Source organism: Ambystoma mexicanum, chromosome 3p (assembly GCF_040938575.1).
Source record: "Ambystoma mexicanum isolate Mex_15411 chromosome 3p, UKY_AmexF1_1, whole genome shotgun sequence".
Classification (NCBI taxonomy): Eukaryota; Metazoa; Chordata; class Amphibia; order Caudata; family Ambystomatidae; genus Ambystoma; species Ambystoma mexicanum.
In genome coordinates, this window is record NC_090925.1 from 885,337,035 (window position 1) to 885,364,596 (window position 27,562).

The 27,562-nt window shown below is 44.2% G+C and overlaps 1 protein-coding gene and 1 long non-coding RNA gene across 2 annotated transcripts in view; one reads left to right on the plus strand and one right to left on the minus strand.

Moving 5' to 3' along the window:
* The window catches only part of FBXO39 (F-box protein 39), a 639,851-nt gene that overhangs the window by 335,651 nt on the left and 276,638 nt on the right, over window positions 1–27,562 (plus strand). The window lies entirely within an intron of this gene.
* On the minus strand, window positions 23,173–24,308 carry LOC138579639 (uncharacterized). The gene is made up of 3 exons (XR_011304107.1): window positions 23,983–24,308; window positions 23,748–23,886; window positions 23,173–23,624 (listed from the first exon to the last, which is right to left on the minus strand). It is a non-coding gene; the product is annotated as an uncharacterized lncRNA (long non-coding RNA).

Sequence of the window (27,562 nt, forward strand, 5' to 3'; positions counted from 1 at the left end):
AGGTAATCCTTTCAACGGAATAAAATGGGCCATCTTGGAAAATAAATCCACCACAACCAGAATAGTATTGTATACATTACAAGAGGGCAGGTCCGTGATAAAATCTAGTGATAAGGTGTGCCAAGTTGCTGGTGGAATGTCTAAGGGTTGAAGAAGACCGGCGGGTTTTGTTTTTTGACCTTTGTTTTGGGCGCAAACTCCACAGGACATCATGAAAGATTTAATATCCTTTCGCCAGGACGGCCACCAGAATTGTCGCTTAATTTTTTCCTCTGTTTTGGCAATGCCAGGATGTCCTTCCATCAGAGTATCGTGATGACGGGAAATAATCAGTTCTTGCAATTCCTTTTCTGGCAAAAATAAACGTCCTTCGAAGTAAGGTAAGCCATCATTGATTGAAAAGTCAGACCCCCTTTTGATCCAATCCTCCAAGGCTGAAGAGTCCAGGAATAGTTTTACCCGTGCTTGGATGTCTTCAAGGGTTTGTAAAGGGGTTATCCCCAAGATTCTTTGTTCGGGAATTATCGCCACAGGTTCTGAGTTTGTGTCCATTTCTCCCATTCCAATTCGAGATAGCGCGTCCGCTTTGCCATTCTTACAGCCGGGACGGTAAGTGATTACAAAATCAAACTCAGCAAAGAATAAAGCCCATCGGAGCTGTCGTGAAGACTGAGCCTTGGCAGTTTTTAAATATTGTAAATTTCGGTGATCAGTGATCACGGTGATGGTATGCCTGGCGCCAAGAAGATAATGCCGCCAAGCCTTAAAGGCGGACTTAATGGCTAATAATTCCTTACCGGTGATTGCATAATTTATCTCCGGCGGCGAGAACTTTCTGGACCAAAATGCTACGGGGTGCAGTTGGTTGGTTCCGGGGTCTCTCTGAGACAGGACAGCTCCCATGGCTAAGCTGGATGCGTCGGTTTCGACTATATATGGGAGATCAGGACGCGGGTGTTTCAAAATAGGTGCAGACGTAAATTTAGCTTTTAATTCCTGAAAGGCCTGTTCAGCTTCCTCGGTCCATTCAAAACGTTTATTCTTCCGCAAGCGTGCAGTGATGGGTTGCACCACCCGTGAAAATTCCGCGATAAACCTGCGATAAAAATTGGCAAAACCAAGCATGCTTTGGACACCTTTCACCGAACTAGGTGATGGCCATTTGAGGATGGCAACCACTTTCTGTGAGTCCATTCGGACCCCTTTAGGTGTCAGGATGAATCCAAGAAACTCAACCTCGGTGGTATGGAAAATGCATTTTTCCAGTTTTGCAAACAGTTTGTGCTGGCGCAATTTCTCAAGGACGGCCCTGACATGTTTTCTGTGATCTGATTCCGAAGAGGAGTACACCAGAATGTCATCGATATACACGACAACACAGACATCGATGAGTCCCCGAAGGACATCGTTCATGAAGAATTGGAAGGCAGCAGGCGCGTTGCACAACCCGAAAGGCATCACCTGGTATTCGAATAGTCCATATTTTGTACGGAAGGCCGTTTTCCATTCGTCGCCTTCTTTTACTCGTACCAGATGATAAGCCCCCCGGAGATCTAACTTGGTGTATATGCAAGCGTCCTTCACCTGGTCAAGGTGTTCAGGGATCAAAGGCAGAGGGTAACGATTTTTAACAGTTATCTGGTTCAATGCACGGTAATCGATACAAGTTCTAAGGTCGCCTTCTTTTTTTGGCACGAAAAACAAAGCCGAGGATGCCGGAGACTTTGATGGGCGAATGAAACCATTGGCTAGGTATTGATCTAAATATTGTCTCAAATGCAGATTCTCCGGCTCAGTAAGGGCATAAATCCTGCTACAAGGGGGTTGTGCACCGGGCACCAGATCGATTTGGCAATCGTACGATCTGTGAGGAGGTAACGTGTTGGCCTGTTCCTTTTGGAAGACGTCCTGAAAGTCTTGGTATTCCGGAGGTAGCTGCATGGAGACAGAGGTTACTGATGCTAGACTGATCTTCAGATTTTCTGGGTAGCAGGTTCGTGCACACTCCGGAAAGGTTATTCTCTTTGCTCGCCAATCAATTCGAGGATTATGTGTCTCTAACCAAGGGATTCCGAGAATAACCTGAAACTGTGGAGCCTTGATTACATCAAACACAACTGCCTCCCGATGGCCGTCCGGACCTACAAGTGTCACCTCAGCTGTGGAATGTGTTACCGGTCCCAAGGCAATTTCGGTACCATCAACTGTGGTGATGACATCTTTGCTGGTTTTAGGACGCAGAGGGAGGTTAATCCTGGAGACCAATTCACGATCCACGTAGTTTCCTTTAGCCCCACTATCAATGTATGCCTTTATTGCATGCAACCGCTTAGGCTGTTACGGATCTATGAGGACCATTGGCACAATGAAATGCGAGGTCTGAGAGTTCGTTTTCAAGCTCGGCAAGCGGACCCCTACGCTTGTAGGGCGGGGTCGTTTCCCGGTACAAAGGTTTCATGGATTTTATCAGCGGCTCCTACCACCTTCCTGGGCGGCCTTGCCGGGCAATCTCGTAGAAAGTGCCCAGAGGAACCACAATAAAGACATAAGTGCATCTGCCGTCTTCTTTCACGTTCCTTTTGAGTTAAAGGTCCTTTAACTCCTCCGATTTGCATTGGCTCAGAGGCTTCAGCCCCCTTGAGGTTAGCGTGGGTCTTGACTAACACCCGGGTCTCAAACTTGGACCGATCCGCTTTTCTGTTCTTTTCTGAATGCTCAGTCTATATATTCTGAGCATTCTTGGCGGATTTACAACTTGGGCCAGGACATCTTTAAGTTCTCCGCGTAGACCCCGATAAAATAACGTGATTCTTTTATCCTCTGGCCACCCAGTTTCCACAATTAGTCTATTAAAGGTTGCAATGTAGGAAAGGAGGTCTTGATTGCCCTGTCGCAGAGATAGAAGTTCGTCATCTAGAGCCTGCCCCTGGGAGTGACGAGCAAATAACCTTTCCATGCTTGCTTGAAATCCTTGAAAATCACGAAGAATGGGGTCATCTTGAGTTACCAGTGGAACTGACCAATCGGCAGCACTGCCGCTGAGATATGACAATACAAAGGCTACCTTGGTCTGGTCATTAGGGAAGGCCCCAGGTCTGCACAGGAAATGCAAACGACACTGATTCATGAATACGGCAAATCGTTTGGGGTCCCCAGCAAAGCGTTCGGGGGGGGCCAGCGGCATGTTTCCAGGTAGATTAATCTGCACCGGGTTACTGGAAAGCACAGGAGCGGGGTTCCCTCCGGAACCGGGTAAAGGAGTTTGTCCAGCTTGACCTTGCAAAAGCTGTCTAGCCAGGTCACCAGCTCTTTCCTTTGTTACAATCACTTCCCTCCTGAGAGCATTAGTCTCTTGACGAGCGGCGTGTACTTCGGCCCATAATTCCCCCAGTAGTTGGGCCAACTGGTCAGTCTCAGAAGTTTCCATAGCGCCTGGGTGGGAATTTGTAGGAAGTCTTCGCGTTCTGTAACGCTCACCTGGCTCCCACGGAGGCGCTGGTCTGGTCTGGGTTGCTGTGGTCTCTTCAAGCGTGATGCGCAGAATTCGGACCACCGATTGAACAGGACCCCCAAATCTTGCTTGTCTGGCCTGTAGGAATATCCTTCTTATGGTTTGGAAGGATGAACTCTCCATCCTGCTTCTGGTGCAGGGGCGCGCGTTCGTCCAGTTACTTCACTGGTTTTCAGAATGGCGCTGGCAAATCCACTTGACTTTTCTGAGCGATACGGCATAAGTATGAAGATGCAAAGTTCAAGTGTGAGCCTCCTTTTATGTTGTTTTTCCTAACCTGTGATCTGTCCTTTATTTCAGGTGCAGAACAAAGGCGATGCGTTGAGGGGTTAAATTGCCGGTGGTAAAATCAGGTGAGTTAGTGCTGAGGGCGACCCCTCTAAATGTCTTTATAATTCCCCAGTAATGTCTTTTGTCCTTTCCCCATAGGGGCCGGGGTGCGGTACCTGCCAAAGATGCGGCGCCGACCCGAGATGTGGAATGGTTCACCAAGAAAAGCCGGTAAGTAATATGGCTGAAAATTCGGCTTTCCTCTTGTGTTCCCTTGCTCACCTTTTGTCTCTTATTCTCTCCCCTAGGTGCAGAGATGTGGCGACCGGTGCTGAGAGCCGCGATTGAGCCGGGCGGTGTCTCGGGAACAGGTGAGTGAAGGGCGGCGCTGCAGCGAGCAACGCAGTGCTTTTAAATGGAAGTCTTCCTTCAGGAATGCTGGCGTGAAGATTCCGGATGCAGGTAAGAAGGTTGAATAAGTTCTTGGTTTTCACCTTTCTCTTCTCTTCTTTCCTTACAGGTGTTCCAGGTTCGAGGCGGGCGTGGCTGGAGTCCAGGTGCAGGAGCAGACACGGTGAGCGTTCAGCTGCTGGGATGCAGAACAATGCGAAGCACGTGTGGCTGTCCGGGCGTGGCTTAAATAGCCTTGGAAGAAGTTCCAGGTGAGTGTTCTTCCACAGCCCCACCCAAGTAACAAAATAGTTCCTTCAGAAAGTTAGTCCCTCCTAAGCCTCATTTGGCTTGGTTCTTCATGCAGCATGGTCTGCATCAGGTGAGTGTGCAGCATGGTCTACTTCAGGTAAGTGCACCAAACACTTCCCCTTATGAGCCTGGCGCCTATGGCGCCAGGACTGATCTCCAACTTGAGCCTGGCGCCAATGGCGCCAGGACAGAGTCCAAAGAGCCCCTATAAAGGGCTGCTGGGTTTTTACCCGGGGGCGTGATGCCTGCTCCCGGGGGTGCTGGACCTGGCCTGGTGCTCCGGGGGTAGGCATCATGACATTGGCCTGCAGTTCCAGATAGGCAGTCTCAAGCTGTCTGGGCCCTTGTTACCCCCCAGCTTCCCACTGGTCAGGGTGAGACACCCTTTGGTTTCTCACATACCCTTCCCCTATGTGAGGTTGGTAGCTTTGTTCTTCTCTGAAGTCCCCTATTCTGAGGGCTCTGGAGAGGGCATGTGGACATTTTACTCAGGGACTCTTGCATATCTACAGAGTTTTCCTTTGGCTGTTCTGGTCGGGGCTGGATGTTGACCGTAGTCCCCTGTGAGTAGCCCATGAACTGGGATCGAGGAACTTTGATACAAATAATGTCTCTGAGGGTATTTTTCCGTCCATTCCCATACCAGCAAGGTCTGGGAATAGAAATGAGAGTGGCACTGATCTTGCGGTGTACATTTTCTCGGTGGAAAAGGAGGTTCTTGATGAAGGGTGGAAAATTCTGGAAAATCTCTTCCTATAATAATCTCTTCCAGAAGTCCAGGGATAATGGCTGATGATACCAGCCGGAATTCCCCTCTAATATTAATGTACACCAGTACCCGGGGATAGATCTTGTTATTTTCGTGTACACAGGTGACTCTAACCATGGTTGCATTTTCTAGATCTGCCGGAGTGATTAAATTGGCTCTTATGGCTGTCTGTTTACTACGAGAATCAATTAATGCCTTCACTACTCTCCCATTTGCTAGAGCTCTCTTATATGTAAAATCAGCTGAGGATCAGCATACACATATGCTAAAGGTTTCTAGATCTTCCTCGTGTTTGTCCCATTCCTCTCCTCTTAGACATCCTATTTCCATAGGTTCCTCCTTTTTATTTTTGGGACAATGCCGGGGCAAATGACCCGTCTCGCTACATAGAAGCAGATGGGTGCTGATGGTTTAATCCCTCTGGGATCTTCTCTCCTTGGCTCTTCCTTACCCTTGTTACGTGTCTTTTTATTTCTACCCTCTCTTTCGGGGTCCTCTCTTTTAGAGCATCGTCCTGGTTCTAAAGTCTGGCTTTGAGAGTGGTAGATAGATTTTTGTCTTTCCTATCTTAATTTTTATGTAAGCAATGGAAATATTTTACTGCATCTGAATGATTTTGGGCAGTCTCAATAGCCAGGCTAAGGGTGGGCCGATTTCATTGCAATATGGCTTTATGTAGAAAGGGAGGTAAATAGTTGATAAATTGTTCCAAGATGATCATTTCTACTAACTCCTCCAGAGTTTTATTGCTGGCCCAAAGTGAGACAGTATTTTTAATACATTCCCCTACTTCCAGGGGTGTCTCGCCAGAGTTTAATCTGATGGACCTTAGTTTTTGCCTACTCTTTTAACAAGTCTGTCTTTGATGGATATGAAGGTAGCTCCCAAGGCTAGATTAAGCAACTGATAGGCGGTTTGTAGCTCGCCTTTTAATAGAGGGCCAAAGTAGTATTTCTTTACATTTTTGCCCCATCCCAGCTTTTAAGTTACTTGTTCGAAACAAACAAAAAAAATCCTTAGGTCTTCTCCTTCCTGGAAGGGTTGTAATATCCCTTGAGGTAATAGGGGTCTTGCTTGTAATTTGAACAACTTTGTCAAATTTTCTTGAGGGCGAGCCTCGACCTGAATCTGATGGGTGGCCAGTTGAGCTTTGACGGCTTCAATATCGGCCATATTTTCAGGAGGGGTTAAGGGTTCCCTCTGTCACGTTCTCTGACTTGGAGAAGAAAAGGGTCTCAACCTCTTCAGAGAAGGTTTCGAAGTCGTCTGGCCCTTCTGAGCTTGATTTTGATGAAGGGGGTTTGGTACCGAAAACAAAGGTTCGGAAAAGGTGGGTTTAAGGTGCTAAGGCTAATGAATATATGGGAGGGTCTTATTTTTAAGACTATTCAGCCCCACTGTTGTATTTGATAATGGGTTGTCGGTAGGGTGTTTAATAGCACCTGGGTTTTGAAAAACAAATCCTGTTGACTCACTGAGATTTGAAGCTGGGAGAATAAGATAACCTTAATGGTAGATATTCGATCCGAATCAAGGACTTCAATAATTCTGTTCTCCCTTTCTGGTGGGAGGACAATTACTAGCATGGGTTCTCAACTTTTATCAATTAAGTCAGATCCCACCGCTGACACCATATGTAGCGGAGGCAGGGTATCACAAGTATGACACTGACGCAAAAGGTACAATTTGTAAAACCTTTATTGTAGTTTCTGGGTTTGGAAAAGCTCCTACTTTGCCCTATAACTAAGATGGGAGTAGTCTTGACTAGTAAACGATAAACAAAACAGTCCTAGCGGAGTCTGCCAATTCAAAATGGCCTATGCTAACAAAACCTAATGCCTGCCCTATCTTTTGCACAAAAAGTGTATGAAGGAGAAAAGTATTTGAAGGAAAAATCAGTGTTCAAAAGAATAAATCTGGCTGAATCAGCTCTCCTCCCCAGGTAATACAACACAGAGTAAGGCGGTCCCCGTAGGCAGGATGACATACTCCAGCTCGGTTCTTCTACACAAAACATTATTACATTGAACATCTCCCGAAACCCCTGATTTATTTATTTATTTTTTAGAAGGGGAGCTGATGACATCCCTGCAACCCGACCCCATACATATTGTCACCAATGGCTTTTTCCGGTGACATTATGTATGGGGATATTATGGATGTGGACATTATTACCTGATACCTCTGGCCTTTCACGTTTAAGACTCTCCATCTGCTCTTTCAAAAACGTTTTCAACAAAATGTTCAAGCTGGTCCCCTTCTGTCAGGCTCAGACCGCTTCGACTCAATGTTCAATGTTCAGCTTTTCACTCTCCCCGTCTCTCAGGGTTACATTTTGCTTAGTTCACTTTTGAAGTCAATTCACTTGATCGTTAAAAATAATGCACCTTTCGCAGAGACTTTTGAGTGGGCTAATTCGTTTGGCCAGACCCCTCCAATACTCAGTATCACTGATTTCACAACTGTCCTTATTGCAAAGTTCATTCACAGGTCTGCCTTTCTTCGCGTCTCATCCATACATGTGCAACCTTCACTTGCAATAAAATGTTTCCATTTCAATCTTTCTTTAACACACACTGGTCTCTCAGGTTGCTTGCCAACTCATCGTCTGTGTGCGTTTCTTTCTTGGTTTTTCGATTTCCAATTCACGAGTCAAGGTTAGTACCACAGGCTTGGCCTCGCCTATCCAACTCTGCCGTTCACCGGGGAGGGTCGCCGGCGTTCTAGAAACACAACGCAGCCTTTTGATTTGGGATGCTCTCGTCCCTTGGTCAGTTGCTCTGCTCAAGTAGGTTTGCCTTCGCCCCAGAAGTTCTGCTCGCACTCGTGTTCCACCTTGCTCAGAGTGTGTCTCTAGGTTCTGCATTTAATCTGTGTGGGGAGAGCTAATTGGTATCAGGTGTATGCACGGTATTCGGTCATTGCTTCGATAACCAAAGCATCGACAGCCATACCATCTAAAAAAAAGCATCTAAAAAAACATCTAATGCATTTTTTTAGATAGTAAAGGGTTTAGTTTAATAAAAATGGATTTTAAATGTTAAAAAAAGGGGGATAGGGGAGGGACCCCCCGTTACATTTTTTTAAAAAAATGCATTAGATGCTTTTTTTAGATGGTATGGCATTGGATGCTTTGGCTGTCGATGGAATGACTATAAACCGTATGCACTTAGAGTCAAATGCCTGACGCGATTAGCGGGACATGTCCAGTATGATGTTTAGGAGTTTGCCTTGTTACTCTCAGTCACCCTCTTCCTCGGCCAAGGGTTTGTGTAAAAAGAGAGGGGAGTTGGGACCTCAGAGAATCCAAAAGAATAGGATGGGTTAGGCGAACAAAAAAGGGGGCAATACCGCGTCTCACCATCAGCTGCCTCACCCCCACTCCCTGAAGACCCCTCGCCCAGGTGATCCTCCCGCACTTGTCCACCCCCAGGAACTGTATCAAAAAGCAATGGTCATGTCCTGGCCACCTGGGTGACAAGTCCCAGAGGACTAGCGGGTGAGACACCCTTTGGTTTCTCACAGTAGGCATTGTCAGCATGCTGAGTTTTGGGATGCCCTGGTCGGGCCTGTAAATCCCCTAATGTTTTTTTTGGAGTACAAAGTAATGATTAAGAAGACTCTTTATATGTATGACATAGAAAGGGCCACTGCTGAACTTACAACGAAAGTTAACAGCAACCTTTTCACAGACTTGAATGTACAGCCGGGACTGCGTAAATACGTACATACTTATCCCTATAGCCACATTGCTAGACGTTATATCTTCATTACATTTAATAGGGTTGTGTCATTTGAAATTGAAGGTGCTCTGAGGGGCATACCCCAACAATTGAGATTATGTAGACTATGTCGAGAGATGGCAATTGAAACTACAGAGCCCTTGATTGCTGAATGAACTCATATATGTCAAGGAGTTCCCCCCTTCTCACCTGGGTCCGGTGTTTGCCGGTGTCTTCGATCGCTGCCTTCTTGCGAACGCTCCGGGTCTTGAACAGCGCTGCTCGAGTCTCGTCTGGTTCCAGGTTGCGTTTAGTTCCGGGATCACAGAGTCCAGGAATCCAGGAGACTGAAAAGGCTAGAAATGGCCGGAACCAGGAAGCGGGAAAGGGACAGGAGTGGGTAATAGCACTGGGATAAAGGAAACAATACCGCGAGCTACGAACACACGTCTGGGCTACTCTGCAATAGCATTGAGACACGCGGAGCCGCGGAAGGCGTGGTCTATAAATAGATCACGCCGCGCTCAGCGCATGGAGCGAGCAGGGGCTACGGCTCTGAACGGCCATGTTGGAAGTAGTACTGAATGTAAGCCCCGTTGAGACAAGGACCAGGAGGTCCAAAAGGGGCGTGATCTGAAGTTCATGACAGCATGCCTCCTCCGAAGGCCTTTCCCTCCAGGTTTGCCCGGGTGTATTAGGTGAAATCTTCTGAGCAACCGAGGAGCCTTGATATTTGAAATAGGTTCCCAGGTCCTTTCGCTAGGAGGATATCCTTTCCACTCCACTAGGTATTGAAGATGGCCCCGCTTATACCTGGAGTCACAAATCCGGGACACCTCATATTCCAGTTGGTTGTTAACCAGTAGAGGAGGTAGTCTACTGGATTTTTGAGAGGATTGGATGTAGGGTTTCAATAGGGATGTGTGAAAAACTGGATGAATTCTTTTCCAGGAGTCAGGTAGCTTAATTTGATATGAGACAGGATTGATAATCTCCTTGATGGGAAATGGACCATAGTAGCGGGGAGCCAGCTTGTTTGGTCGTAAGTGTCGGGGAAGTAGTTTTGATGACAACCACACTCGGTCACCGACTGTATAGGAAGGACCTGGTCTTCTCTTGGAATCCGCATACCTCTTGGTTTGTGATCTGGCTTTCTCTAAGTGTTCTTTAGCCTCCCGGTGAATGTTGATAAGAGTTTTGATCCAGGAGTCAACAGTAGGTACTGGTGTAGGGTAAAGAAGAACCGAGGGTAAGACCGATGGATGGAACCCCTGGTTACAATAAAAAGGGCTGGTCTGTAGCGCTGAGTGTTCAGAGTTGTTGTAAGCGAATTCCGCAACGGGTATCAGGAGAGACCAGTCATCCTGGACGTTGGTGGCGAAACATCGGAGATATTGTTCCAGGGTCTGATTTGCACGTTCTGTGGCTCCGTTGGTTTGGGGGTGATATCCTGAAGAGAGGGCACGTTGGATTCCTAGTACCCGACATAGGTGTTTCCAGAATTGTGAAATGTATTGGGGACCCCGGTCAGATATGATCTTGGAAGGAAGCCCATGTAGTCGGAATATGTGTCCCAGAAATATTCCAGCTAGCTCTGAAGAGGAGGGTAGTTTCATCAGTGGCGTAAAATGGGCCTTATGGGTAAACAAATCTATGGTGACCATGATGGTAGTATATCCTCGGGAAGGTGGTAACTCCACTATGAAGTCTGTAGCGATGATTTCCCATGGTTTGGAGGGTAGAGTGGGCTGCAGAAGAAGACCCGTCGGTCTTTTGTTATCATGTTTATTTTGGGCAAAGGTTATACAAGCCTGGATGTATTGCTGTATGGCTGTACGTCAGACGTCATTTTAGGCCACCAGAACTGTCTCTGTATAAGACGGAGGGTGTTGGTGATACCTCGGTGCCTGGAATGGAGTGTGTCATGACAAAGGTTTATTATTTTTTGCTGTAACTTCCGTGTAGGAATGAATAGTGCATTGTCCTTGAATAAGTAGCCTTCCTTGGCTCTTAATTTCCAGAGATTTTGTGTTGAAATGTCCTTCCATAATTCCGAGGATTGAGTTTGCGATCGGACTTCTTCCAGGAGATCAACTGCTTGGGCTACGAAGATCGTGGGAGAGAACATTTTAGGAAATGCCTTATCTTCAGTGGTCACGTAGTTAAGACGGCGAGACAAGGCGTCAGCGATCAGGTTCTGTGATCCAGGGACATGGGTAATGTGGAACTGATACTGGGCAAAAAAGTGGGCCCAATGTGCCTAACGACTGTTCCTGCACTCCAGTGACTGTAGAATCTGAAGGTTTCGATGATCAGTACGGACTTGGACAGGATGTCTGGCTCCCAGAAGTATGTGTCACCATTCAGTGAAGGCTTGGCGAATGGCTAAGAGTTCCTTTTCTAGGACGGAGTAGTGCGTTTCACTAGGAGTTAAGGTTCTTGACAGATAAGCAACGGGGTGTTCCAAATCGTCCTCCATCTTCTGCTTCAAAGCTGCTCCTATAGCGTAATTAGAGGCATCCGTTTCCACTAAAAAGGGTCGACTTGTATCAGGTTGAGCCAAAATGGGAGCTTGTGTGAACTCAGTCTTTAAACGCTGAAATGCAGTTTCTTGTAATGTTGACCAGACAAATGGGGTGTCCTTCTTTAGTAGAGCCACTATGGGTTGTACAATCTCGGAAAAGGTGGCTATGAACTTCCGGTAGAAATTGGCTAGTCCTAGGAAGGATTGGATTTGTTTCACGGACTTGGGAGTAGGCCAGGCGAGAATGCCCTTTACTTTTGAAGGGTCCATGCCAATCCCCTCTGGACTAAGGATAAATCCCAGATAGTGCACAGAGGTAACGTGAAACAAACATTTTTCAGGCTCGTTTAAGAGGTGATGTTCCCGGAGTCTTTGTAGAACTGCCTTAACATGTCCTTCATGCTTCAGAGGGTCTTTGGAAAAAATCAATATGTCGTCCAGATAGACAATGACGAAGAGAAACAGCATATTAGAGAACACCCTATCCATAAAACATTGGAATACTGTTGGGGCATTGGCTAGTCCAAAGGGCATGACCAGGTACTCGTAGTGACCAAAGGGTGTTCTAAAGGCGGTCTTCCACTCGTCTCCTTCCCGGATACGGATCAAATGGTAGGCACCCCTGAGATCCAATTTGGTGAATATTACGGCTCCTCTCACAGCTTCCAGGATATCCGAGATAAGGTGCAGTGGGTACCGATCCTTGAGGGTGCATTGATTTAAGCCTCTATAGTCGAGGCAAGGTCTGAGTTCCTTGGTATCCTTCTGGGGAACGAAGAACAATGAAGCACCCACTGCAGATTTCGAGGGTCTTATGGTGCCGTTTTCAAGATTGGTGTCTAGGTATTCCCGAAGGGCCTTTTTCTCGGGTTCGGAAAGAATGAACATTCTGCCATAAGGAATTACAGCTGAGGGATCCGTATCTATGGCACAGTCTTCGGGCCTGTGAGGGGGTAAGGCCTGGACTATGGCAGTAGAAAATACATCAGCATATCCCTGATAGGCCTCTGGAACTTGTATGACATTGGAAACCATGAGTGGTGTTTCTTGGTCTCTTGGTAGTTCTTTAGGAGTTACCGAGGAGGGATCCAGGGATAGAAAGTGGGACATACAGAACTCTGAGCCCAGGAATAATGATCCTGCTGTCCAATTGATATACAGATTGTGCTTTTGTAACCAGGGCATACCCAAAACCATGGGGTAATGGGCTGACTTAATGATGTCGAATGTAATCCGCTCTTGATGAGGGTTTATGGAAAGTTGGATCTCTTTAGTCTGCAGGCTTATGGGTCCTGAAGAGAGGGGTCTTCCGTCAATTCCTTCCACCGGCTGCATGGAGTTTCGTGTCTCGTGCGGAATATGATGACTAACAACCCAGTCTTGATCAATGAAAATTCCCATAGCTCCGCAATCCACCAAGGCCAGAATCGGATAGGTCTTGTCTTTGGAGGGTGACAGGAAGGCCTGTAGTATCACCAAACTGTTTTGTCCAGGAGAGTTCAAGGATGGAATTGATGTGGAGCAAACATCTCTCTCCCGAATCTCTGCTCCATTTAGGATCGGGAGCTGGCGTTCCCCGAACGCCGAGGAGGTGCCAGAGGACATTCCCTGACCAAATGTTTGTCTGAAGCACAATACATACACAAACCGTATGGATCCTTCTCAATCTTTCTTGAGGTGATATGGGTCCACGAAAGGCTCCAATTTGCATGGGTTCAGGTCCTGGGGCTGGACTTGGGTTTGTGTCCATTCTGGCTGTGCTCTCAAAGGACGTCTTGGGTGGGTTTCCCTTGGATTTCTTCCTTTCAGCCTTCCTTTCCTGGATGCGAAAGTCTATTTGCAAGGCCAGGTCCATTAGTGCTTGGAATGAATTTGGTCTGGCCACCCTGGCCAGTTCATCCTTGATATCATCGTTTAGGCCTCTCCTGAACAGGGTAAAACTAGCCTCAGAGGACCAGTCTGCTTCCTAAGCCAATTGTTTAAATCTGGTCACATAAGTGAGCATATCTTGGGAGCTCTGTTGAAAATCCAGCAAGCGTTCTTGGGCAGTATAGACCTACTCTGGACGGTCAAACATGCCTTTAAGGGCCTGTATGAACCCATTGTAGTCGTCTAGGAGGGCATTGCCGGAGTTAACAAGGGGTGTTGCCCAAGTTAAGGCATTGCCGGAAAGGTGGGATATGATGAAAGCCACCTTAGCCCTAGGAGTCGAGAAATAATAGGGCTTAAAGGTAAAGTGGACCAGGCATGAATCCAGGAATCCGCAAAGTGTTTTTGCCGAACCATCATACTTGTCAACAATACCGCCCAACAGGGCACCCTCCTTTGTAGCAGAATCCCGGGACAAGACCAATTGTTTGAGCGCTGCGTTTTCCGCCTTAAGGTTTTGAACCTCGGTTGATAATTCTTGCATGCGTCGCATTAAGTCCTGCACAGCGGCTTCCATCTCGTTTTTAGGTTCGATCGGGTGTCGTCTCAAACTGTCAAGGAGTTCCCCCCTTCTCAACTGGGTCCGGTGTTTGCCAGTGTCTTCGATCGCTGCCTTCTTGCGAAAGCTCCTGGTCTTGAACAGAGCTGCTCGAGTCTCGTCTGGTTCCAGGTTGCGTTTAGTTCCGGGATCGCAGAGTCCAGGAATCCGGGAGACTGAAAAGGCTAGAAATGCCCGGAACCAGGAAGGGGGAAAGGGACAGGAGTGGGTAATAGCACTGGGATAAAGGAAACAATACCGCGAGCTACAAACACACGTCTGGGCTACTCTGCAATAGCGCGCCGCGCTCAGTGCATGGAGCGAGCAAGGGCTACGGCTCTGAATGGCCATGTTGGAAGTAGTACTGAATGTAAGCCCCATTGAGACAAGGACCAGGTGGTCCAAAAAGGGCGTGATCTGAGGTTCATGACAATATATGCATGATTCGACTACAATTCTTAGCACAATGTAGGAAACGACGCGACAGGGCTAAATTTGAATGACATTTGGCAACATTTTATGGCGGGAAATGATTTAACTTGATCTTTTATGTTGGTAAACAGTGTGATTATGTATTAGGGATTTTAAATGAACTTGCCAATTGATATTGATTTTTTTGGGTTTTTGTGTTTTAATGAATGAATGGGCTTGTATACAAAACCCATAAGTGGCTATATGTATGCTAATGAAAAAATAAAAAAAATATTTCATGAAGTTGACCATTTAATGTTAATCACAGAGTAAAATTGCATACCTTGCATTACACGGCATTCGGCGTCACATGAAGCACCAGTCTGGTCAGTTTCCTCAGTTTGGTCATTGCAAGACGTAGTGCAAAAACATGGAATTTCTTTTTTAAATTGTTTTTATTTCTATCTGGTTTATTTCAAACCTTTCCAAAATTAACAGAAATCAAAAGCCAAGAAATAAGAATGAAAGACACTCATCTACCAATTCATAGATTTGATTAACAATCAGTCCAAATACAATCATCCTATATTAAAACATATCACTAACATGCAATTTGATCAACTATTAAATACTAGCATGAAAGAGAAGAAATATAGACAAATCATTCATCAGATTTTATTTCAGCTCCATTAATTGTGACTCGATCAAATTTAGAAAAATTATATAGAGATCGGATCAGAGTAATGTTCTCACCCCAGATAAGTCTAGACCAAAAGTGGTCTTGCGCATGTTCGAGCTCAAGATTTATTTCAGAGTTAAAGAATCTAAGCCTACTATGACTAAAATACAGACAGTCGATTATCCAATGTCGTAATGTATAAAGACTTTTTTTTTAACAAAATCGACAGTCTGTTCAAGTATGTAAATCCTTAAAAGATGGCCAATTTTTAGTACGTTCTCTAGTAGCAAATTGATTTAGGCGAAATTGCATGTAAAGTGCTTGTGCCTTGTTGCATAGGAAGCATTTCAGGTAAGTACTAAGTTGACACTTTACCCGGGGTACTTAGCATATTGTTTAAATAATTATATGTCTCTATAAGGTGAATTGTACATCACCAGTCTCATCTAAAGAGTTTTTTCTTTAACATCACAAGGACGATTAATGGATTCTTCTTCAGTGGAATCAATTTCATTAAGGAGTAGAAGCATCTTCTGTCTGTATACATTAACTGAAGTGGAACAGGCATCTGCCATCATTGAAGCCAAATCCACATATAAAGAATTATGTGGAGGGACTACACATTTGCAAAGTGAAAAAGTTGCCTGCAGTCTGCAAAGAGATAAGTCTCAATTCATGCCTTATGATAGCATTTAGCATAGATTTGGCAAGACATAAGACCTCTTTCCAGGCGCATCCTTGTAAATAGTTCAAATAATCACCCAAGGCAAGTAAACACATCTAAACCATACAACAAAATGGGCTCAATATTCATCAAGTAATAGTTTAAGAGTGGAAGTAGCGAACATTTACACAACCTTGCATATAAACATTTCATATGTGATGTCAAAGGTCGAAGCTTTTCTAACAAAGAAAACTTCCACATACTTATAGACCATGCATTGGTAAGATTCTATCCCAAATATCTCAGTTGCACAACTCAGTCTATTTGGTCATTTCCAATGGTCCATGACATGACTCCGATCTTATGGGCTCTAGAAAATACCATTATTTTGGATTTAAGATCATTAACTTGCAAGTTATTTGCTAATGCATATTGAAGAAAAAGATTCAATTTGACTTGGAGACCACAAGCCGTCCTGTCAAAGAGAATTAGGTTGTCGGCAAAGGCAAGCCAATGCATCATTGACTTACCTAGCCTCACAGATGTTATATTGGGAACATTCCACAATTCTTCAAAATCACAGAGATATAGATTAAACAAGGTTGATGCCAAGATGCAGCCTTGTTTGACTCCTGTAAAGGTTGCAATAGATCTTGTAAGTGCTCCTTCTTTGGAAATCCTGATCCTAAATGTTGCATTTTGATGTAAAAGAGCCATACGTTTGTCAGTTAAGGACAAAGGCAGTGAATATGGCAAGGGAAATGTGCACAAAATCACACAGTGAATAGCTCTGAGTCAAACAACATGCACACAGGAACCAAGACTCATGTATAATAAAACCCAGGAGTGCAAACAGAGTGTGACAACAATACAAATATATGAAAAGGGATGTAGGGTAAGCACTTAGATGCTCCTTATGACTGCAAGGAAAGTCGGCAAGCTCCTTACCCACAATTGCTCTTACAGGTACTGACAGCGCTAAGCCCACGTAGAGGGCAAGCAACGACAGGATCTGTGATCTAACACTCTTGATGGTATTAAATAAGGAAACTTAAAAACAGTACTCACGAGGACGAGAAATACCACTTGAATGTCAGCAAGCCCACAAACCCTGTTGATCAAACAGGGACCCCAAAAGGCTGTAACAGCAATGGAAGGATAACTAAATACATAAGACTCAAGACGAGGGGCAACTAGGAATAGTGATTACAGAATAGTGAGGAAAACATAGGCATTCACACAGGAGCTAGCTACAACCGCACACCACACCACACCTGATAATCAATGGGAAATATAAGCAAAGGTGCAAGGGAAAACATGGAATGGATTCCAAGAGAAAGTAAAGGAACAGGAGCATGGAAAACGAAATTACAAGGGAAAACTTCCCCCACCCATCCAAGGAAAAAGGCAGGAAGCCAAGCTATAAATAGGAAAGACTAAAGCATCAAGGTTTACAGCAGCAAAGGACAAAGTCAAAGAAATATAGAACACAGGCAAACTGGGCTGCACCAAAAGGGAAAGCACCGAGAAATGCTGCCTGTAAACAGAGGAAAAGACAGAAAGGGAATCTGGGAAGCAGAAATCAATTAAGCACATAAATTCGAAATCCAGGGATAAGGAACAAAGAATAGAAACTTGGAACTATGCACAAGGCTAAGAATCAGGAACAAGGGACCAGTCACAAACAGGAACACTGCATCAATGACCAGCGCTGGACTGAAGCAAACTGAGGCTTTTAAACCTGCTTAACGAGCACACGCCGCAGGTGTGCTGCTTGCTGCACCTGCAGCCACAGGTGTTGCCTATCCTCCACCCAGCCTTGTCCTGCAAGGGTGGAGATGAAGCTGTGGGCCAGGCATTCTGGGAAGCATAGTCATTTGATTAAAGCAGTATACTGGCTGTCAAAAACCTGGAATGGATCCGGAAGGGAAGTAACTTGGAAAATAAGGATTTAGCGCTCCCTATTCATCACAGCACTGTAGCATAAGGTTCGTAAGGAAAGTCCATTCGGGAATAAACCCCAAATCATGCCCCCAAGTGGTGGGAATGGGAGCGAAGGAAGAGAATCGTGACAATGTTGTACTAGCTCTAAGGGGATCTTGAACCTCATTAGTTTGTTCCATAGGACAGATCTAATAACAGTCAAAAGCAGATGACATTTCCAAGAATATGCAAACAAAGAAAGAGGGGGGGGATTTGCCCCATGAGCAGAAAAGGAGGGGACAAAAGACCAAAATAACACCGTAGATCCCTTACTGCTATGTATCAAAATCAACATGATTAAATTGTTCAAAAAAGTACCAAACTCTGGTATCATGCATTTTTATGAAATTCTCTGAAAACAAAAAGGGCAAATTTCTAGAAAGTTATTTGAAATATTTATTGTTTAGACAAAGAAAATCCTGATGAGCATAAAGGTTGTAATAACAAAGAAGTATAACAGAAATTGTTAAAACACTCACAGTTGTAATTCACAATTTTGTTTAAAGAACAGAAAACAATCAATTATTCTTTTTATGAGAAACAGAAAAAAATATTTTTTAAAATAGGTTCTTCTTTGTTGTAAAGTCACAAAGAAGAAATAAAAAAGGAATGGAGTACTAGTGGAGAGAAGATATATAGACGGTTCTTAAGGTAAAAAGTTCTTCCTTCTCTACACAGAACAACCGTATCCTCTCAAACTCTAACTCCAATATTCCTAATGACAGGTCTGCCTACGTGTAGGTGTCAAAAAAATATTTCAAGAAAAATCAAGGTTGACATCATCACAACAACGTTTCGGCTGAAATGCCGCCTGTCTGGCCATAGTTTCTTTACATAGTTGAAAGTTGCCTTCCTCAGGGCGAAAGAACCTCACAACAGTTTAACCCTGTGGGGAAGCAGACATGAAAGAAAATGGAATTAAATTGAAAAGCATAATGGGAGTGAACTCCAAAATTTGAGTAAAGTTGCCCTTGTTGTTTAAAAGAGAATAAATTAGGAAATCAATTACCTCAATTTTGTAGGCTGTGGAAAAGTTAGAAATACAGGCGTGAAAACGGGCTCAGGGGCCCACAACAGTAATGCCTGAAGAGCGGAACCAACAGGGCCCTTGGTGTAACTGCATCGGGTCAGGTTGGAAAAAACAACAACTGAAAGGGAAGGGGGAACTTATCAGAATAAAAGTGAAGAAAAGTACAAATAGAGGTTATCCAAATAGGGAGAGGAGTGTAGAGGTATGTACTCACATGTGGATTAAATCCTGTAACTAGATAGCATGCACAGTTGAAAGGTGCAGTCTGCGGAGTATATAGTGCGGAGAGCACATGCGTCGTGTAGGCTAGTGTGGTCCCATATCACTGGCATAAAAGGTGTACAGCCTCTGAAAAATAGAAAATGATGAAAAGTGTTAGAGGGATGGACAGATATATACTGTAAACACTAAACTGTGTTTAAGAAAGAACCCACGAGAAATCGTGTTAGAAGAATGGACGGATATATGCAGTAAACACTAAACTGTGTTAAGGAAAGAACCCACGAGAAAATCGCGTCTTACCTATAACGACTTGACCAAAGTATAATGCAGATGTACGAGGGGAACAGCCTTTCTTGAAAACCTCTCGCAACACTCTGCAAAGCGAGCACGAATGTTCATATAGCCTAAAGAGGGCAGAAGGCCTAACTCGCCATTTCATTGGGCCTAAAAATAAGATGTGTGGATAGGCTGAGAGCTGCCCCACCTGCATGTCACTCACTTGGGTGGATGCAAAAGGGCGCCATAACAGCGGCCTCTGTAACGTCAACTAAGAGAAGCTGCCGCGCCGGAAAGCAGACAGAAGCCTGCGGAGAAGCGTCCGGCTGGGGAGCAGAACACATGCTGCTGGAAGGAGGCAGCCGCCCGCAAGGCAAAACCCAGGTGTGGGATGGAAGCCAAAACATGTTAAATTGGACTGAAATCCTCATTAAGTCCATTAATGTGAGTGGATAAACGATGGATCCATCGAGCCTCCTTCTGTAGGAGGCAGTGGGTTATGTTGGGCGTATTTTTGACCACATCCAGAATCCACCATAATATGTCATTAGCAGAGTGCTGTAGCTCAATGTAGTGACTTACTAGGGGTGCGGTAAGTGTTTTACACCTGATTCTAGATCGATGTTCTGATATTCTAATATGTACCGGTCGTGAAGTTTGACCAACATACCGAAGGCCACACGGGCATTGGATGCAGTATACCACATGTGCGGTTTTGCAGTTTGTCATAGTGGTAAATGTCCATGTTTTTGGCCCAATTTTGAACTCCTTCATTTTCCTGGTGAATTGACAGACAGAGCAAGATCCACAAGGGAAATGCCCTGTGGTGGTCCTCAGGTCCCACAGTCCTATTCTAGGGGCGGCTTTCTTAAGGGAAGAGTGCACAAGTTTGTCACGAATATTGCTGCCCCTCTTGAAAGCAAAGCGGGGAGGAGGTGTGTCTGGCAGATGCATTTTGACAATGGGCCAGTATTTCGAGATGAGTTTTTTAATCTCGAAGGTCTGAGGCCCATGGGTCAATACACATGTCATCTGTGAATTGTTCTTATCCAGTACTGAATTGGAATTTTGTTTGGGCGTTAGCAAATTGTCACGGTCAGTAAACCGAGCCCTTTTGTACGCTTGTGTGATCAATCGTTTAGGATAACCTCTGTCTCTAAGGCGACTGCTAAGCTTATCTGCTTGTTCATAATAATCAAATAACTCGGAACAGTTTCGCCGGATCCGGAGAAACTGGCCATAGGGTAGATTATCCCTAATATGTCGAGGGTGATTGCTGGAGTAATGTAGGAGAGTATTACGAGCTGTGGTTTTACGGAAAAGCGAACACTTCAATTTTCCAAAATCATCTTTAATTATTAAGTCTAGAAAAGGGATCTGAATATTGCTAGACTCCATGGTGAACTTGATATTATGATCAACGTTATTCAACCATTCAAAGAAGAGTATTAGCTCGGCTTTGGTGCCTGTCCAAATAAATATGATGTCATCGATATATCTCTTCCATTTGGTTATAGAATAGCGGAAGGGATTGGTGGAAGATAGAATGTGACGAGTTTCAAATTTGAACATAAAGAGAATCGCTAGGCTCGGCGCAAAAGCAGCCCCCATAGCCGTACCTTTTACTTGTAAGAAAAACTGGCCATTAAATTCAAAATAATTTTTGTTGAGAGCTATGGCCATAAGTTCCAAGATGAAGTTATGTGGAACGCGATCCTGAGAATCATATTCCAGGAGAACTTCTCGCATGCATTCTATCGCTTGATCTTGTGGGATGCTAGTATAGAGGGATTGGATGTCCATTGTCACCAGTAATTGAGTAGTGTTGTCAAATTCAAGATTTTCAAAGATAGTAATAGTGTCAGTCGTATCTCTGAGGTATGTCTCAGTTTTTACGCTAATAGGTTTCAGAAATACGTCAATAAATTTGCAAAGTGGTTCTAAAATTGAACCACAGCCTGACACTATTGGTCTTCCGGGTGGGTTTTCCTGATTTTTATGTATCTTAGGTAAAGAATACATAGTCGGAATACGACTTTGACTGGTAATGAGAAATTTAGATTCTTTTTCCGTAATCCATTTGCGATCTAAAGCAAATTGTACTACGCTTTCAATTTCTGTGCGAATGTCTCGGGTGGGATCCTTCCTCAGTTTCTTATAGCTGACATCATCTTGTAATAGCGTGTCCATCATGTTGATATATTGAGCCTTAGACATAACTACAATTCCACCTCCTTTGTCTGCAGGTTTTATGACAATGGAGGGGTTGTTAGATAGTTCAGTGAGAGCAGAGTTTTCTAATTTAGAGAGATTATGTCTAAGAGATTTCTGTTTTGAATTACTTTTGAGTTTGTCTAAATCTCGAAGGACACATTTTTCAAAGGTCAAAATTTCTCTTGTGACTTCATTGTCTTGGGGCTTGAAGGTTGAAGGGGCTCGTAAGCCAGTGTCTAGTTCCTGCTCATTTCCTCCATGTTCATTAAAGAAAACTTTGAGGCGCACTGTTCTAAGGAACCGGCGAACCTCAAGTTCTGTTTCAAACCAATCCGTTTTTTGTGAGGGCACAAATGAAAGCCCTTTCGAGAGAACTTTAATCTGAGGAGATGTAAGATCAATTTTAGCAAGATTAAAAATTGGTATGTCGCTTTGTTCAACTACCTGTTCAGACGACGCCGTCCGCGAAATTGGCGGCGCGGTTGTTGATAGGGGGGAAACCATGGTTGCCCCCAGAAAGGCCCTCCCGGGCCACCTCTGCCTAAAAAAGGCTGCGGTGGTAAAAAAGGTTGTTGGGGTGGGTGATTTCCAAAGGCTTGTGATGATTGCCGGTCTTGTCTGGCCTGACCGTCTGAGCTGCTACTGCTAGAATTGGAAAAAGACACCCACCTACGTCTGCCTTTATTTCGTGGTTGGGAAGTTGACTGTGTTTTGGCGGCTTCAATATATTCCTCTGTGATATATGGGAATATTTTATCCACTTTAAATTCCTGTATGTCAAACTGAAGTTTCTTTGTTTTTTTGCTTAGAGTGGTCGACTTAAAGTCGTCAAAGAGTTTATTAGTTTTCACTAATTGTTCACGAGCATTAGAGATAGTAGTGTTCTCTAAAAAGGTTTTCTCTTCCTTTTCAAGCTCCTTCTGTATTTCTGCCCCGAGACGCTGGGCAGTTCTTATGGTAAGGACCATAAGGTCCCTACTGCATTTAATGGCAATGTGGCTAAAGGTAGTAGTGTATTCCTTGTCTGTAAGAAACAGACAAGGTTCATGGCGAACTATCAATCCCGCCGGGATGGTGTCAGCCCTTAAATACTCACGGAGGAAATGTCCATGGAGTTCTGTCCTAAAATGCTTTTTTTTGAGTTTCAATATGTCGTCACAACATATGGATTGGGCAACCCCCACTCCTGATCCTAATTGATCAAATAAAGACGGGCCTCCTATAATCTCAGCGGTTTGTTCAAGCGAATAGCTGAAAGTTTGTGCTTCTGCCATTCCGTATTGCTTGACCAATGGGATCCCAACAGTGGGGATGCAGAACTACCAAGGGTAGGCCATGGAAGCCACTCCCACAGCCAATGGAAAAAAGAGGTTATAAATACCTACCTCTGAAAAACATAAATTAAGTGTGTTCTTCAGGAATCCTCATTAATTGCGAGATAGCTATAAAGAACGATCCCCAAGCAACCAGGTTGCTGAATATGCAAACAAAGAAAGAGGGGGGGGATTTGCCCCATGAGCAGAAAAGGAGGGGACAAAAGACCAAAATAACACCGTAGATCCCTTACTGCTATGTATCAAAATCAACATGATTAAATTGTTCAAAAAAGTACCAAACTCTGGTATCATGCATTTTTATGAAATTCTCTGAAAACAAAAAGGGCAAATTTCTAGAAAGTTATTTGAAATATTTATTGTTTAGACAAAGAAAATCCTGATGAGCATAAAGGTTGTAATAACAAAGAAGTATAACAGAAATTGTTAAAACACTCACAGTTGTAATTCACAATTTTGTTTAAAGAACAGAAAACAATCAATTATTCTTTTTATGAGAAACAGAAAAAAATATTTTTTAAAATAGGTTCTTCTTTGTTGTAAAGTCACAAAGAAGAAATAAAAAAGGAATGGAGTACTAGTGGAGAGAAGATATATAGACGGTTCTTAAGGTAAAAAGTTCTTCCTTCTCTACACAGAACAACCGTATCCTCTCAAACTCTAACTCCAATATTCCTAATGACAGGTCTGCCTACGTGTAGGTGTCAAAAAAATATTTCAAGAAAAATCAAGGTTGACATCATCACAACAACGTTTCGGCTGAAATGCCGCCTGTCTGGCCATAGTTTCTTTACATAGTTGAAAGTTGCCTTCCTCAGGGCGAAAGAACCTCACAACAGTTTAACCCTGTGGGGAAGCAGACATGAAAGAAAATGGAATTAAATTTAAAAGCATAATGGGAGTGAACTCCAAAATTTGAGTAAAGTTGCCCTTGTTGTTTAAAAGAGAATAAATTAGGAAATCAATTACCTCAATTTTGTAGGCTGTGGAAAAGTTAGAAATACAGGCGTGAAAACGGGCTCAGGGGCCCACAACAGTAATGCCTGAAGAGCGGAACCAACAGGGCCCTTGGTGTAACTGCATCGGGTCAGGTTGGAAAAAACAACAACTGAAAGGGAAGGGGGAACTTATCAGAATAAAAGTGAAGAAAAGTACAAATAGAGGTTATCCAAATAGGGAGAGGAGTGTAGAGGTATGTACTCACATGTGGATTAAATCCTGTAACTAGATAGCATGCACAGTTGAAAGGTGCAGTCTGCGGAGTATATAGTGCGGAGAGCACATGCGTCGGGTAGGCTAGTGTGGTCCCATATCACTGGCATAAAAGGTGTACAGCCTCTGAAAAATAGAAAATGATGAAAAGTGTTAGAGGGATGGACAGATATATACTGTAAACACTAAACTGTGTTTAAGAAAGAACCCACGAGAAATCGTGTTAGAAGAATGGACGGATATATGCAGTAAACACTAAACTGTGTTAAGGAAAGAACCCACGAGAAAATCGCGTCTTACCTATAACGACTTGACCAAAGTATAATGCAGATGTACGAGGGGAACAGCCTTTCTTGAAAACCTCTCGCAACACTCTGCAAAGCGAGCACGAATGTTCATATAGCCTAAAGAGGGCAGAAGGCCTAACTCGCCATTTCATTGGGCCTAAAAATAAGATGTGTGGATAGGCTGAGAGCTGCCCCACCTGCATGTCACTCACTTGGGTGGATGCAAAAGGGCGCCATAACAGCGGCCTCTGTAACGTCAACTAAGAGAAGCTGCCGCGCCGGAAAGCAGACAGAAGCCTGCGGAGAAGCGTCCGGCTGGGGAGCAGAACACATGCTGCTGGAAGGAGGCAGCCGCCCGCAAGGCAAAACCCAGGTGTGGGATGGAAGCCAAAACATGTTAAATTGGACTGAAATCCTCATTAAGTCCATTAATGTGAGTGGATAAACGATGGATCCATCGAGCCTCCTTCTGTAGGAGGCAGTGGGTTATGTTGGGCGTATTTTTGACCACATCCAGAATCCACCATAATATGTCATTAGCAGAGTGCTGTAGCTCAATGTAGTGACTTACTAGGGGTGCGGTAAGTGTTTTACACCTGATTCTAGATCGATGTTCTGATATTCTAATATGTACCGGTCGTGAAGTTTGACCAACATACCGAAGGCCACACGGGCATTGGATGCAGTATACCACATGTGCGGTTTTGCAGTTTGTCATAGTGGTAAATGTCCATGTTTTTGGCCCAATTTTGAACTCCTTCATTTTCCTGGTGAATTGACAGACAGAGCAAGATCCACAAGGGAAATGCCCTGTGGTGGTCCTCAGGTCCCACAGTCCTATTCTAGGGGCGGCTTTCTTAAGGGAAGAGTGCACAAGTTTGTCACGAATATTGCTGCCCCTCTTGAAAGCAAAGCGGGGAGGAGGTGTGTCTGGCAGATTTATTTTGACAATGGGCCAGTATTTCGAGATGAGTTTTTTAATCTCGAAGGTCTGAGGCCCATGGGTCAATACACATGTCATCTGTGAATTGTTCTTATCCAGTACTGAATTGGAATTTTGTTTGGGCGTTAGCAAATTGTCACGGTCAGTAAACCGAGCCCTTTTGTACGCTTGTGTGATCAATCGTTTAGGATAACCTCTGTCTCTAAGGCGACTGCTAAGCTTATCTGCTTGTTCATAATAATCAAATAACTCGGAACAGTTTCGCCGGATCCGGAGAAACTGGCCATAGGGTAGATTATCCCTAATATGTCGAGGGTGATTGCTGGAGTAATGTAGGAGAGTATTACGAGCTGTGGTTTTACGGAAAAGCGAACACTTCAATTTTCCAAAATCATCTTTAATTATTAAGTCTAGAAAAGGGATCTGAATATTGCTAGACTCCATGGTGAACTTGATATTATGATCAACGTTATTCAACCATTCAAAGAAGAGTATTAGCTCGGCTTTGGTGCCTGTCCAAATAAATATGATGTCATCGATATATCTCTTCCATTTGGTTATAGAATAGCGCAAGGGATTGGTGGAAGATAGAATGTGACGAGTTTCAAATTTGAACATAAAGAGAATCGCTAGGCTCGGCGCAAAAGCAGCCCCCATAGCCGTACCTTTTACTTGTAAGAAAAACTGGCCATTAAATTCAAAATAATTTTTGTTGAGAGCTATGGCCATAAGTTCCAAGATGAAGTTATGTGGAACGCGATCCTGAGAATCATATTCCAGGAGAACTTCTCGCATGCATTCTATCGCTTGATCTTGTGGGATGCTAGTATAGAGGGATTGGATGTCCATTGTCACCAGTAATTGAGTAGTGTTGTCAAATTCAAGATTTTCAAAGATAGTAATAGTGTCAGTCGTATCTCTGAGGTATGTCTCAGTTTTTACGCTAATAGGTTTCAGAAATACGTCAATAAATTTGCAAAGTGGTTCTAAAATTGAACCACAGCCTGACACTATTGGTCTTCCGGGTGGGTTTTCCTGATTTTTATGTATCTTAGGTAAAGAATACATAGTCGGAATACGACTTTGACTGGTAATGAGAAATTTAGATTCTTTTTCCGTAATCCATTTGCGATCTAAAGCAAATTGTACTACGCTTTCAATTTCTGTGCGAATGTCTCGGGTGGGATCCTTCCTCAGTTTCACCCTCGACATATTAGGGATAATCTATCCTATGGCCAGTTTCTCCGGATCCGGCGAAACTGTTCCGAGTTATTTGATTATTATGAACAAGCAGATAAGCTTAGCAGTCGCCTTAGAGACAGAGGTTATCCTAAACGATTGATCACACAAGCGTACAAAAGGGCTCGGTTTACTGACCGTGACAATTTGCTAACGCCCAAACAAAATTCCAATTCAGTACCGGATAAGAACAATTCACAGATGACATGTGTATTGACCCATGGGCCTCAGACCTTCGAGATTAAAAAACTCATCTCGAAATACTGGCCCATTGTCAAAATAAATCTGCCAGACACACCTCCTCCCCGCTTTGCTTTCAAGAGGGGCAGCAATATTCGTGACAAACTTGTGCACTCTTCCCTTAAGAAAGCCGCCCCTAGAATAGGACTGTGGGACCTGAGGACCACCACAGGGCATTTCCCTTGTGGATCTTGCTCTGTCTGTCAATTCACCAGGAAAATGAAGGAGTTCAAAATTGGGCCAAAAACATGGACATTTACCACTATGACAAACTGCAAAACCGCACATGTGGTATACTGCATCCAATGCCCGTGTGGCCTTCGGTATGTTGGTCAAACTTCACGACCGGTACATATTAGAATATCAGAACATCGATCTAGAATCAGGTGTAAAACACTTACCGCACCCCTAGTAAGTCACTACATTGAGCTACAGCACTCTGCTAATGACATATTATGGTGGATTCTGGATGTGGTCAAAAATACGCCCAACATAACCCACTGCCTCCTACAGAAGGAGGCTCGATGGATCCATCGTTTATCCACTCACATTAATGGACTTAATGAGGATTTCAGTCCAATTTAACATGTTTTGGCTTCCATCCCACACCTGGGTTTTGCCTTGCGGGCGGCTGCCTCCTTCCAGCAGCATGTGTTCTGCTCCCCAGCCGGACGCTTCTCCGCAGGCTTCTGTCTGCTTTCCGGCGCGGCAGCTTCTCTTAGTTGACGTTACAGAGGCCGCTGTTATGGCGCCCTTTTGCATCCACCCAAGTGAGTGACATGCAGGTGGGGCAGCTCTCAGCCTATCCACACATCTTATTTTTAGGCCCAATGAAATGGCGAGTTAGGCCTTCTGCCCTCTTT